At 41.8% G+C, this 13,147-nt stretch overlaps 1 protein-coding gene across 3 annotated transcripts in view; it reads right to left on the reverse strand.

Moving 5' to 3' along the window:
• FAM222B (family with sequence similarity 222 member B) overlaps positions 1-13,147 on the reverse strand; it is a 68,230-nt gene that overhangs the window by 25,610 nt on the left and 29,473 nt on the right. Inside the window, exon 1 of one of the 3 annotated variants that reach the window (XM_060204057.1) lies at positions 9,750-9,967. The exons of the other annotated variants lie outside the window; for them this stretch is intronic. The gene's annotated coding sequence lies outside the window, so the exon portion shown is untranslated. Of the gene's footprint in view, positions 1-9,749; positions 9,968-13,147 lie in introns of those variants that run through there. 3 annotated transcript variants of the gene reach the window in all.

The following is a 13,147-nucleotide window of genomic DNA, read 5'->3' on the forward strand; positions in this document are numbered from 1 at the left end:
ACCTCTCTCTCCCTCTCTATCACACCTTCCCTCTTGATTTTTTTCTGTCTCTATCCAATAAATAAATAAAACAAAGTTAAAAAAAAAAAAAAGAAGAAGAAGGAGAAGGAGAAGGAGAAGAAAGTGGGTTCTGGAGAGTGAGCTCCAGGCACCAGACCTCACCCCCAGGGGTGTGTGTGAGAAGCAGAGAGGGGCTGAGAGTCTGAGAGCTGAGTTCTAGGAAAGGATGAAGGTGAGAGAGCTCAGCAGTAACAAACAAAAATAAATAAATAAATATGCGAGGAGGAGGGAGAAGATAGTTCACCTGATAAGGCATTTGCCTTCGCATGCATACGTGACTTGATGCCACATGGAGTGTAATGACAATGAGGCAAAGCTCTGGTGCTATGGTGTCTCTCCCTCTCTCTGTCTGAAATAAAAAGTTGACCCAGGAATGGTGAAAGCACACATGTATGAGGTACTGGCATTGAAAAAAGGGGAAGCACAAGCAGGAGACCAATTTCTATAATCTTACAATGAGCGCATATTGCAGTGAACGACATTTAGCTCTATCTCCATCTATTCACTTATGATAAGCAGCGGTGAATGCAAGGGTATGATCTCAGACTATATAAAGCCATTAAGACTGCTCCTAATAGATTCTGTTAAAATATGATCCTACATAGCTCTTCAAAAAGCAGGACAATATGTATTAATTGTGAAATGGATTTTTACAATGTTTTGACCTTCTGTCTGAAAGTGGTCTGGAAAAAAGGGAAAAAATGCAGTGAAGGGAAGGAGTAAAATATGTCATTCTGGCTATTAAAATCCATCAAGTCCATAGTTTAGCCTTAGGATAACTGCAGCTGGAAAACTGACTTGCAAGCAATTATCACCACTATCTGTAATAAAAGTTAATTGGACATAATTGAACTACGGCCTTAATCAGAGGTAGACTGCAACTGGTGAAAAGCCCACTCCTCCCTGAATCCATAAATGGAAGTGCTCATGATAATTTGTGGACAAACAAGAAATGGTTTTTATGGCTTCCCAAACGCAAATCATTTTTGAGCACTTTCAGCTAAAACCCAGCATGTTGGGCCAGAAGAAAAACCTTTAACCAATGTCTCCCTCTGAATGAATCTGAACAATAAACAAGCATAGTAAGGATGAGGGTTGCTGAGAATTGTTAGACTTCCCTTTGACACCCAAAGTAAGACATTATGTATGACCTGATTTACCTAGTACTAGTGTCACTAGTATTTAATAGTGAGAAGACCTTATGCAAGGGTGGGAGGTACTTAATAATTTATTATCAATAATTATACCAATATATACCATGTTATGGCATACACATGTGTACTATATACTATAATGATACTAATAATGTATCATAATAAAAGTCTGGGTAAGATTATTCTTAGGTAAATGGTATTGTTGATATGCTTTAATAGAAAAGATTAAGTCGGGCTGGGGAGACAGCATAATGGTTCTGCAAAAGACGTGTGTGTGTGTGTGTGTGTGTGTGTGTATAGACTTTTGTGCTTGAGGTTCTGAGGTCCCAAGTTCAACACCCAGCACACCAAAAACCAGAAATGAGCAGTGCTCTAGCCTTTCTGCTTCTATTTCGTTAGCAGAGGAGTTGCTTCACAAGTAGTGAAGCAAGTCTACTGGTGTCTTTCTCTCCCCATCTCTGTCTTCCCCTCCTCTCTCGATTTCTCTCTGTCCTATCCAACAACAATGACATCAATAACAATAATAACTACAATAAAAAAACAAGGGCAGCAAAAGAGAATAAATATTTTAAAAAGAATCTATTAGGGCTCATTTACCTTCAATTCTAGATAAAACCGTGCACTTTCCCTTGAAATTTAGTAGTAGTCTCTGCTTTGCAAGTATGTCTATGGTTCAAGGGAGTAAATAAGACACCTATTTGTGGTATTGTGGATTCTTAAGAAGTTACTGTTTTACAGAACAGGAAAATTGTAGTTTTCTCATCACTAGCGATCATCAAAGGGAATAGGAGACTGGTACTTCGTTAGGTAAAAGAAAAGAAAGTACAAAGTGTGCTACTTCTGCTCATTTTTTAAATTATTTTATTTATTGGGAGTCTGACGGTAGCGCAGCGGGTTAAAGCCCAAGGACTGGCGTAAGGATCCTGGTTCAAGACCCCAGCTCCCCACCTGCAGGGGAGTCGCATCACAGTTGGTGAAGCAGGTCTGCAGGTGTCTTTCTCTCCCCTCTGCCCCTCCTCTCTCCTTTCTCTCTGTCCTATCCAACAACAACGACATCAATAACTACAACAATAAAAACAAGAACAACAAAAGGGAGTAAATAAAAATTTAAGGAGAAAAAGAGATATATTTAAATAAGTAAAAATAGAGAGTAAAGAAATTTTATCGGGTAGGAGTAGACAGCATAATGGTTATGCAGAGACTCTCAAACCTGAGGCTCCGAAGTGCCAGGTTTAATCCCCTGCACCACAATAAAGCAGAGCTGAGTAGCTCTAGTAAAGTGAATAAACATGCCATGAATTTTCCAACAAGCCAACAGTTTCCTTGTATAGCATATGTCCTACCAAATATCCGGTCCAAGTTCCAGTACCACAGCATGAGGTACAAGGATACCGGTTCAAGCCCCAAGCTCTCCATCTGCAGGGGGTGAGGTCACTATTAAGTGGTTAAGCAGGTCTACAGGTGTCTCTCTCCTTCCATATCTCTCTCAATTTCTCTCTATCCTATACAGAAAACGGAAAACTTGGCTCCCAGGAGCAGTGGATTCATAGTGCAGGCACTGAGCCCCAGTGATAACCCTGGAGGCAAAAAAAAAAAAAAAAAAAAGCAAGTAGTTAAAGCTGGAGATGATTCTGATGTGTCACACTATGCGACTACATATGATTTATCTGTTAGTTCCTGGCCAAAAGATTTATCTGCAATAAAGTCTAAGCTCTTTTTATTTTTAGTATTTTACTCATTTTCTTTTTGGAAATCATTTAAACTACAACTAAAGAAAGTTTTTTTTATACCCGAAAGATTAAAAAGATGTGTTTATTTCATGGGGTGGGAGGCAGTCAGAGCATTGCCGTCATATGTGATGCTGGGGAACAAACCTGGTTTCACACACATTAAGTCCTGCTGCCAAGTTACTTCTCTGTCCACTCTCATTTCAAATCTATTTCTTGTTGTTGTTGCTGTTGTTGTAGTTATTATTGATGTCGCCATTGTTGGATAGGACAGAGAGAAATGGAGAGAGGAGGGGAAGACAGAGGGGGAGAGAAAGACAAGATGCCTGCAGACCTGCTTCACCGTCTGTGAAGCGACTCCCCTGCAAATGGGGAGCCGGGGGCTCGAACCAGGATCCTTATGCCGGTCCTTGCACTTTGAGCCACGTGTGCTTAACCCACTGCTCTACCCGTCCAACTCCTTCAAATCTTTTTTTTTTTTTTTGCCTCCAGGGTTATTGCCAGGGCTCAGTGCCTGCACCACAAATCCACTGCTCCTGGAGGCCATTTTTTCCCTTTTGTTACCCTGTTTTTTTTTTTTTGTTGTTGTTTTTTTACCATTGTTGTGGTTATTATTGATGCCACTGTTGGATAGGACTGAGAGAAATGGAGAGAGATGGGGAAGACAAAGATAGGAGAGGAGAGCCGGGGGCTCGAACCTGGATCCTTACTCTGGTCCTTGCGCTTTGTGCCACCTGCAGTTAACCCACTGTGCTACCGCCTCTCCCCCTCTGTCTTCCTTTCCTCTCTCAATTTCTCTCTGTCCTATCCAACAACAACAGCTATAAGAACAATAACAACTACAAGGGCAACAAAATGGGAAAAATATCCTCCAGGAGGAGTATATTCGTAGTGCTGTCACCGAACCCCAGCAATCGCCCTGGAGGAAAAAATTAGAGGACCTAGGTTCCAGTTCCAGTCCCTACCTGCAAGGGGGAAAAATTCACAAGCATAAAAGTGCTGCAGGTATTTCTCCTTTCTTCCCTCCCCCAAGAAGGAGGGAGGGTAGAGAAAAGAACAACAACAAAACAACAACAATAATAAACCAACAACAAAGCAAATAACAATAAAAACATGTGTTTAAAGTTTATATCTAAAAGGCAAATCTGTTTTGAATGCTCCCAACAACCCCCTAAGTGCAGCATCAACTAGTCAGGGTAATTAATTCAGTGGGCTCTTTCCCTTTCACTGCCGGATTGAACAGCTCTGAGGATAATCTCCTTCACTCTCCCAGGGCTCAGTTGGAAGATTCATTATTTATGCCCTCAATTGTTTACTCTGTCCTATTTTTCCATCCATCCAGACCCAAGGGCAGTGTTATCACTGGCCTGTTTCCAAAATGAATGTGTTAGTTTACTGCCTTTTACTGGTTACAAAATCAAAAATAAGCAAACAGGGCTATTTTAATACTGGAGAACCTTATCCACTTGATCCAGGAAAGAACACAATGCTGACCCAGGTTACCAAAAGCTAAATTACTCCAGATGAAATGAGAACCATGCAACAGTGCAGACTTTAGGTCACTGAGTAGCAGTAACATGCACATCCAACAGGGATTCTCACAGGATAGTATCATTATGAAAGCAGCCCTGCTAGGCCCCAAGAGCAGACCTGTAAACGACTGAGGATTAAGCTGATTGAGATGCATTTTGCTTAGCAACCATTCATTAGGAAGAGTTCAGTAACTCACCAGAAATCAATTCCACTCCTTATAAGAGCTGTAAACAGATAACAGACTCCACAAAGTTCTCTATCCTCTGGATTCAGACTCAGCAAACAACTTCCTCAAAACAGCTTCTAAGAGTAAACCCCCGAGGGAGTAAGGGGGTTTACTTGCTTTTATACTTGCTTAAACATAAAATGTAGTCTCAGATACCTGACTGACAAACTGAATAGCTAAAAATTACCACAAGTCACATCTCCATATGAATACATTCATTGTCTCTAAATAAAAAAAACCTCTTACGTAGAGAACTGCAGTGTCCCAGGTTCGTTCGTTCCTTCCTTCCTTCGTTCCTTCTTTCCTTCCTTCCTTCCTTCCTTCCTTCCTTCCTTCCTTCCTTCCTTCCTTCTCTCTTTTCCTTCTAATATTCTCACCTTGAGCAATCTCTTCCCAATTCCAAATCTTAAATCACTTATGCCGAGGGGGTGGGAGAGAGAGAAAACAACAAGACTCGTACTGATTATTATTAGAACTAAACAATGCCAAGAGCCCAATCTTTTAGTTCACCTTCTCAAGGGGATGGCTTTATACTTGTAATGCAAATGGGGATTGAATTTAACTGTATCTCCCTTTAGAGAGAACACAGGGCCTTCTAACACATTTTAAAGCTGTGACTCACAGAAACAAACAGGATGAAAACAGATTGCCTAAGAAAATTAAATCAGTCACTTCAACTTCAGCAGCACCATGTCCCCTCAACCTAACAAATTATGGGAAACTTCATCTAAGTATGTCCTTGAACAGGACCAAATCTGAAGATTTTCATTGCCATTAAATGACATTTGGAGATCAGTGTACACTTAGGATTAGTTCTAAACATAGCCTTTCATCTCCTGGGGAAAATTCTTTTGGGAAATCACTGCACCATGCAAAATATTGATTACACAAATCTGTCCAGAAAAAAATTATGAAAAGTGAGTAAAATGTAAAATAACTTATAGAGCAGTATTTATTCTCCACCCATAGGCAGATAAAAAAGAAAAGCTAGAACATTAAATAGAAGAGCAATGTGTTTGGGGGAAGGACAGGAAAGTAGTAAGTACTTTAATATGCTTTCCCAATGTTTGTCTATTCCTCAACTAGCTATGTTTCAGATATCAAAGTGTATGCACATGTTTTTATATACCAGTTAATAATCAAAACTTCTATTTAGTTGGAGTCGGGTGGTAGCGCAGGGGGTTAACTGCACGTGGCGCAAAAGGATTCCGGTTCGAGGCCCCGGCTCCCCACCTGCAGGGGAGTTGCTTCACAAGCAGTGAAAAGAAGGTTTGCAGGCGTCTTTCTCTCTCTCTCTGCCTTCCCTTCCTCTCTCCATTTCTCTCTGTCCTAACAGTGAGGACAACAATAATAACTACAACAATAAAAACAAGGGCAACAAAAGGGAAAATAAAAATAAAAAAAACCTTCTATTTAGTGATTTTCCTAATAGTTCATTCTAACAAGTTAGGTAAGACAATATTATAGAAACGATCTTTGTTTTTGAATTTAAACATGATTAATGGAGCCTTAAGGGACAAATGGATCAGAAAAAAACTTTACTGTAAATCAACGTTTTGGCACAATTCTATACTGTTACTTGAGAATTCGAGAGAGAAAGAAGAAAAGGTAAGTTTCCTGATCGCTAGTAAATCTGCACAACCGAGATGACTATCTCATCATCTCTATTCTTTACAATACGTGCTTTCACCCTCAAGCTGCTTCTTATGATTAAAAATCCTATAATTCCTGCTAGGGAGACAGCATAATGATTATGCAAAAGACTTCCATGCATGAGGCTCTCGGGTCCCAGGTTCAGTCCTCAGCACCCCCATAAGCCAGGGCTGAGCAGTGCTCTGGTCAGTCTCTCTCCACCATTATTAATAAATAAAAAGTACATTTAAAAAAAGACTTTACATCTAAAACTTTTTTTAAAATAGGGAGTTGGGCGGTAGTGCAGCGGGTTAAGCACACGTGGCTCGAAGTACAAGGGCCGGTGTAAGGATCTGTGAGGATCCCGGTTCGAGCCCCCAGTTCCCCACCTGCAGGGAAGTCGCTTCACATGCTGTGAAGCAGGTCTGTGGGTGTCTATCTTTCTCTCCCCCTCTCTCTATTTCACTCTGTCCTATCTAACAATGAGGACATCACTAAGAACAACAATAATAATTACAACAACAATAAAAAAACAAGGGTAACAAAAGGGAAAATAAATAATATATATATACAACTTCAAAAATAGCATAATGAGGGAATTTGGCAGTAGCACAGCAGGCACATGGTGCAAAGCCAAAGGACCCAAAAGGCCTACAGTAAAGATCTTGGTTGGAGCCCCCGGTTTCCCACCTGCAGGGGAGTCCCTTCACAAGTGGTGAAACAGGTCTGCAGATGTCTGTCTTTCTCTCCCCCTCTCTCCATTTCTCTCTGTCCTACCCAACAACAAGGACATCATTAAGAACAATAATAACTACAACAATAAAACAATAAGGGCAACAAAAGGGAATAAATAATTAAAAAAAAAATAGCTTAATGGTCATGCAAAGAGACTCCTTTTTCTGCCTCAGGCTCCAAAGTCCCAGGTTCAATCCCCCGCACAACCATAAACCAGAGCTGAGCAGTGCTCTGATAAAATAAATAAGTAAATAAATAAAATAACAAAACTCCAAATTCCCAGGTTTAATCCCTGGCACCATCATAAATCAGAGCTGAGCAGTAATCTTGGTAAAAAAACAAAACAAGGAACAATAACAACAAAAAGCAATCAGTTGGGTCCAGGAGATAGCTCATCTGGCAGAATGTACTCTGCCATGTGCTAGACCCTAGGTTCAAGCCCATCAGACACCACAAGGGAGCACTTATATGGGAAGCGATTAAGTAGGGCGACTGGTGTCTCGTTTCTCTTCTCTTCTCTGTCATCCTCTACCTGAAGAAGGAAAAGAAACGGGGGCCTGCCAGAAATGGAGGGATTATTCCAATGCAGAGGCCCAGTGATAATACTGGCTGTAAAATAAACAAATAACCCAATAACTCAATGCAAGGAAAAAAATCTGCTAATCCAGCCAAAACTATGAGACAGTAATAGATAGCATACCCATTGTCCTGAACATTAGAATGCATTATGTCAATTAGCATTAAAGTGCTGCAGGAAATTTGATAGTTATTCCTTCAGATATTCTCTTTGCTAATCAAGATCTAGATACATTTGGTTAAAACACCTTTGACAGAAAATTCTGTTAAGCAAGTTTACCATTAACACTGCTACTCAACACAGAAAGGCACACCCTTGGTTTCTAACAAATTTTGGGTTTTCTATCTTCAACTGATTATCTTTCCTCTCAAAAATCTATAAAGTGATTCAGATCTTGGCTGGAATGAGCTGTGTCTTTCAGAAAGAAAGGATCCATAAGGTACAGAAGCAAAGAGCCTCAAAAGACAAAATATATTTAATTTTTTTCCTTTTTAAAAAAATTATTATCTTTATTTATTGGATAGAAGCAGCCAGAAATTGAGAGGAATGGGGGGGTAGAGAGAAAGAGAGACACCTGCAGCCCTGCTTCACCACTCCCAAAGCTATCCCTGCAGATAGGGGATGGGGGGGTTTGAACCCAGGTCCTTACACATTGTAACATGCACTCAACCAGGTGTGCCATCATCCAACCCCAAAATGTATTTTAATTTGTAATGCTACAGACTTCAGTATACATTAACTTTGGTGATGTGAATCTGTAAAAATATAGAAATTTGAAACAATTTAAAAAATGGATACAAACTACCCAAATTCACCATTTATTATTATTATTATTTTTAGTGCCAGAGACTATAGTCCTTTGAGTACTTGGGATATAAGAAATATACCTTGGGGGTTGTATTGTTATATGGGAAACTGGGGAATGTTATGCATGTACAAACTATTGTATTTACTGTTGAATGTAAAACATTAATTCCCCAATAAAGAAATTAAAAAAAACAACAATTAAGGGGGCCAGGTGGTGGTGCAGCGGGTTAAGTGCACATCATGAAAAGCTCAAGGACCGGCATAAGGATCCCAGCTCGAGTCCCCCATTCCCCACCTGCAGGTGTCTCTCTACCCTGTCTTCCCCTCCTCTCTCCATTTCTCTCTGTCCTATCCAACAACGACATCAATAACAACAATAATAACTACAACAACAATAAAAAAACACAAGGGCAACAAAAGGAAAAATAAATAATAAAAAAGTAAAAATAAATAAAACAAATAATTTTAAAATCCAAATATATATATATATATGCCTGTGGTCTGGGAGTTGGCGCAGTGGTAAAGCTTTGGACTCTCATGCATGAGGTCCCGAGTTCGATCTCCGGCAGCACATGTGCCAGAGTGATGTCTGATTCTTTCTCTCTCTTCCTATCTTTCTCATAAATAAAACCTTAAAAAAAAAAAAGAAAGAAAGAAAGAAAGAAAGAAAAAGAAATGTACTGATGGAGAAACTGTGAAGACTCAAGTTTCAGTAGCAGCAAGGTAAGTTTGCTTGCTCTTGCTAGGTTTCTGCAACAGAACTAAGTACTATATACAAAGGCAGCGACAATGTACTGGGAAAAAGATCTTACCGGTCATTCACTATCAGCATTTCCTTTAATCATCATTTGATAGGGGCTGCTCCTTCTCTCCACTAGCACCTCCTTCCTTTTCAGATTGCTTTTGACTGATTAAGGCAGTCTCAAGTAAGAAAATGGGGGAGAGCCTTCCAGACACGGACACAGTCCGGTTTAAAAAAAACACTCCTAGCCTGCTCACATACACCCCTTATTTGTTTATTTATTTATTACGGTTTACTGCATCAGATGCCACACAAGACACGGCTCCTTTTTTCTTCTTTTTACAACAAGATCTACCGACACTGACATATCAGTAAGAAAGGTGAGTCCTCAATCTCCTTACCCTGCTGCAGGGATGAGCTGATGAGCTGGAGAATTAGAAAAATCAAAATAAACTGAAGGGATGTATAAGTCCTACTTCCCATTCCATTTCCCCTTTTTCTTCACAAGGTTAAGTCGGCTGAAGTCGGGGTCGCATTAGAAAATGCACGCACACACCTTGAAGCCCTAGAAGGGAGGTGAGGTTCGCTCCGGCTCCGCCCCTCCCGCCAGAGGCAGCTCAGTCCTCCTGGCCCAGGCCCCGGAGCAGGACGAGAAGGGTCTTCTCCAGTCCGGGGGGAGGGGGAGGCGGCTGCTCCGGGTGCCAGGCTCTGGGAGCGCAGCACTCTTCGGTGCGCCGACACCCCCTCCCCCAGACAGCCGCTGCTAGCTCCCTTCGCAGCCGGAAGCCAGCCCCGCCCCCTCCATTCCATCCCAGCCCTCCGCGCACCCCCTCCCGTCTGCACAGCCAATGGTGAGCCAGGGAGCCAGCAGACCGACTCACCAAACAGCCAACTGGGGAGGCCCACTGGGAGGTCAGCCGCCGGTGCGGCCCCGGTGCGGCTCCTCTTTGTTAGAGCTGCCCCCAAGCTCTCCTGCCCCCACCCCGAAGCCAAGAGCCAAGCATCCCCAGACTGGGCCAGGTAGAACGCAGTGCCCTTTATTCCACCTCCATTCAGGAACGATGCCCCAGAGTGGCTCAGACTTCCAGTCTCGACCACAGGAGACATGCAACAGTAAAAAGATGCTCCCCAGGTCTCTACCTGTCTTCTTTTCTCACAGTAATTAACTACACTTTCTCCAAACAGCGCATAGGATTTTAAGTTTGCAATTAGATCATCTGTATATATCAATCCAGTCTGTCTAAACTCCTGCTTCCCGTGACGCAGATATCAAAGGGTGGTGGTTGGTGGTTGGTGGTAGTGATAATGGTGGTGATTATTGAAAAAGTATGTTTCTAGAAGTTAATGTGGGGAAGAAGGGAGAAAAAAAAATCACCTGTAAAGAAATACACAAGTTGGCTCCAACCCTGCTCAGCTAAGCCAAGCCATTACCATTGCAGATTTCAGTACAATTAGGAAACAAACATCTAAGTCCTGTTCAGCCTAATTTTAGGAAAGAGCTCTCAGAAACTACCTGATCACAAGCGTAAGTGGCAGGTTGCACTAACACTTCAATTACTGATGCCAACCCTATTGCTGGGATGAACAATTCTGAAAAATATAGGATATTTTCTTAGGCACAGCGAATTCCGGAGACCGTGCTTATTAGATCCTGCATCTGAGTGTAGGTGTCAATCAAAATAAATGGAGGAGGGGTACTTAAGTGTAAAGTGTTTTGTGTTCATAAATTAACTTACTTGGTGGGGCTGGGTGCTGGGGCACCTGGTTGAGTGCACATGTTAGAGTGCACAAGGACCAAGGTTCGAACCCCCCCCCACCCCAACCTGCAGGGGGTAAGCTTCACAAGTGATGAAGCAGTGCTGCAGGTGTCTCTCTGCCTCTTTCCCTATCACCCCTTCCCCCCTGATTTCTGGCTGTCTCTATCCAATAAATAGATAAAGATAATAAAACATTTAAAAAATAAAATAATTCACTTGGATAGTGCTCAGCTTGGCCGTGTTCCCAGGTCCTGCTGCACTGAGTATGTGGTTTCTTTCCCTTCCTTTCTGTGCCTCTCTGTCTCTATTTGAAAAAGTTAGCCCAGAATAGTAAAGCTCCAGAGACGATGATGATATGATAAAAATAAATTATTTTGTTGATGTCTTCTATTTTTTACTTAAAGCCCTGTTCAGATCTTGTTTATGATGGTACTGGGGGTTGAGCCTGGGACAACAATAACAACAATGGCAACAAAATGGGGAAAATAGCCTCCAAAAGCATTGGATTAGACCCTGGAGGAAAAAAAAATTAAAAAAGAATATTCTCAAGCACACAAAAGCAGTTATAACTGTTCGGTGGGGGGAGGCAGTAGTAGCGGGTAAAGTACACATGGTGCAAAGTGCAAGGACCCCGGGTTTGAGCCCCTGGCTCCCCACCTGTGGGGGGAGGGCTCGCTTCACAAGCAGTGGAGCAGATCTGCAGATGTCTATCTTGTTCTCCCCCTCTCTGTCTTCCCATCCTCTCGAGATCTCTGTCTTATCCAACAACAACAACAATAATAGCAACAACAATAAACATCAAGGACAACAAAAAGGGAAAAGTGGCCTCCAGGAGCAGTGGATTCATAGTGCAGGCATGAGCCCCAGCAATAATGCTGGAGGTTAAAAAACAAAAACAAACAAACAAAACCTCTCTTCCATATCATTTAGCAATTCTCTGGCTACTTCCATATTAAAGTAACTAAGCAACACTTCAAGAAACTACTGTGCACTCCTGTTATAGAAAGGAAAATTCTGTGTCAATATTTTCTATCACACAACAGCCTTCTGGATACAGGTATTTATTTTTTCTCTTTAAGGATTAAGTGAAAGCTAAAAAAGTCCTTCTAAGATCACTCATGCACCTATTAGTTTTCCAGAGACATCAAAAACTAATGACATCTCAACCATTATTATCACAAATGTTCTTTTTCCATTAAACTTTATTTCATTTGATAGGACAAAGAAAAACTGAGAAGGGGGAAGAGAGTTAGGGAGAAAGGGACAGAGAGAGACCTGCAGTTCTGCTTCACCACTTGTGAAGCTTCCCCTTACAGGTGGGAACCAGGGACATGAACCCAGTTTCTTATGCATGGTGATATGTGCACTTAATCGAGTGCCCACCACCCAGCCCCACAGGATAATTCAGACCAAAATTCTTTTGGGTTGTAGAAAAGCAATCACATTTTCTATACAAAAATGCACCATAGCTCTTTTGACAGCGCAATAATTCAGAACCAGTGGTCCCCACCAACTGGGGGGAGGGGGAATTCACAAGTGGTGAAGTGGGGCTGCCAGGTGTCTATCTCCCCTTCTATTCTCAATTTCCATCTCTATCCAGTAATAAATTAAAAAAAAAATTAGGGGGGCCGGGTGGTAGCACAGCAGGTTGAACGCACATGGCACAAAGCGTAAGGACCAGCAGAAGGATCCCGGTCTGAGTCCCTGACTCCCAGTCTGAGCCCCTGGCTCCCCACCTGCAGGGGGTCGATTCACAAGCTGTGAAGTAGGTCTGCAGGTGTCTATCTTTCTCTCTCCCTCTCTGTCTTCCCCTCCTCTCTCCATTTCTCTCTGTCCTATCCAACAATAACAGCAATAACAGCAACAATGAAAAACAAGGGCAAGAAAACGGGAAAAAATGGACCCCAAGAGCAGTGGATTCGTAGTGCAGGCACCAAGCCTCAGCAATAACCATGGAGGCAAAAAATTTTTTTCTTTTTTAAAAAAATTGATCTGTTTCACATGAAATAGAAGTTCATAAAAAAGCTGGAGAAACACTCTGGTACGTGCAGTACCAGGTCTGAACCAGGAACCACAGGGAAGCAAGTCTGGTACTCTACTAACATCACTAATTCTCCAGCTGCTTGAACACTGTTAAAAGGACATTTCCTCCCCCCACACAACTATGGACATCTAATCTTTGACAAAGGAGCCCAGA

Source organism: Erinaceus europaeus, chromosome 12 (assembly GCF_950295315.1).
Source record: "Erinaceus europaeus chromosome 12, mEriEur2.1, whole genome shotgun sequence".
NCBI lineage: Eukaryota > Metazoa > Chordata > Mammalia > Eulipotyphla > Erinaceidae > Erinaceus > Erinaceus europaeus.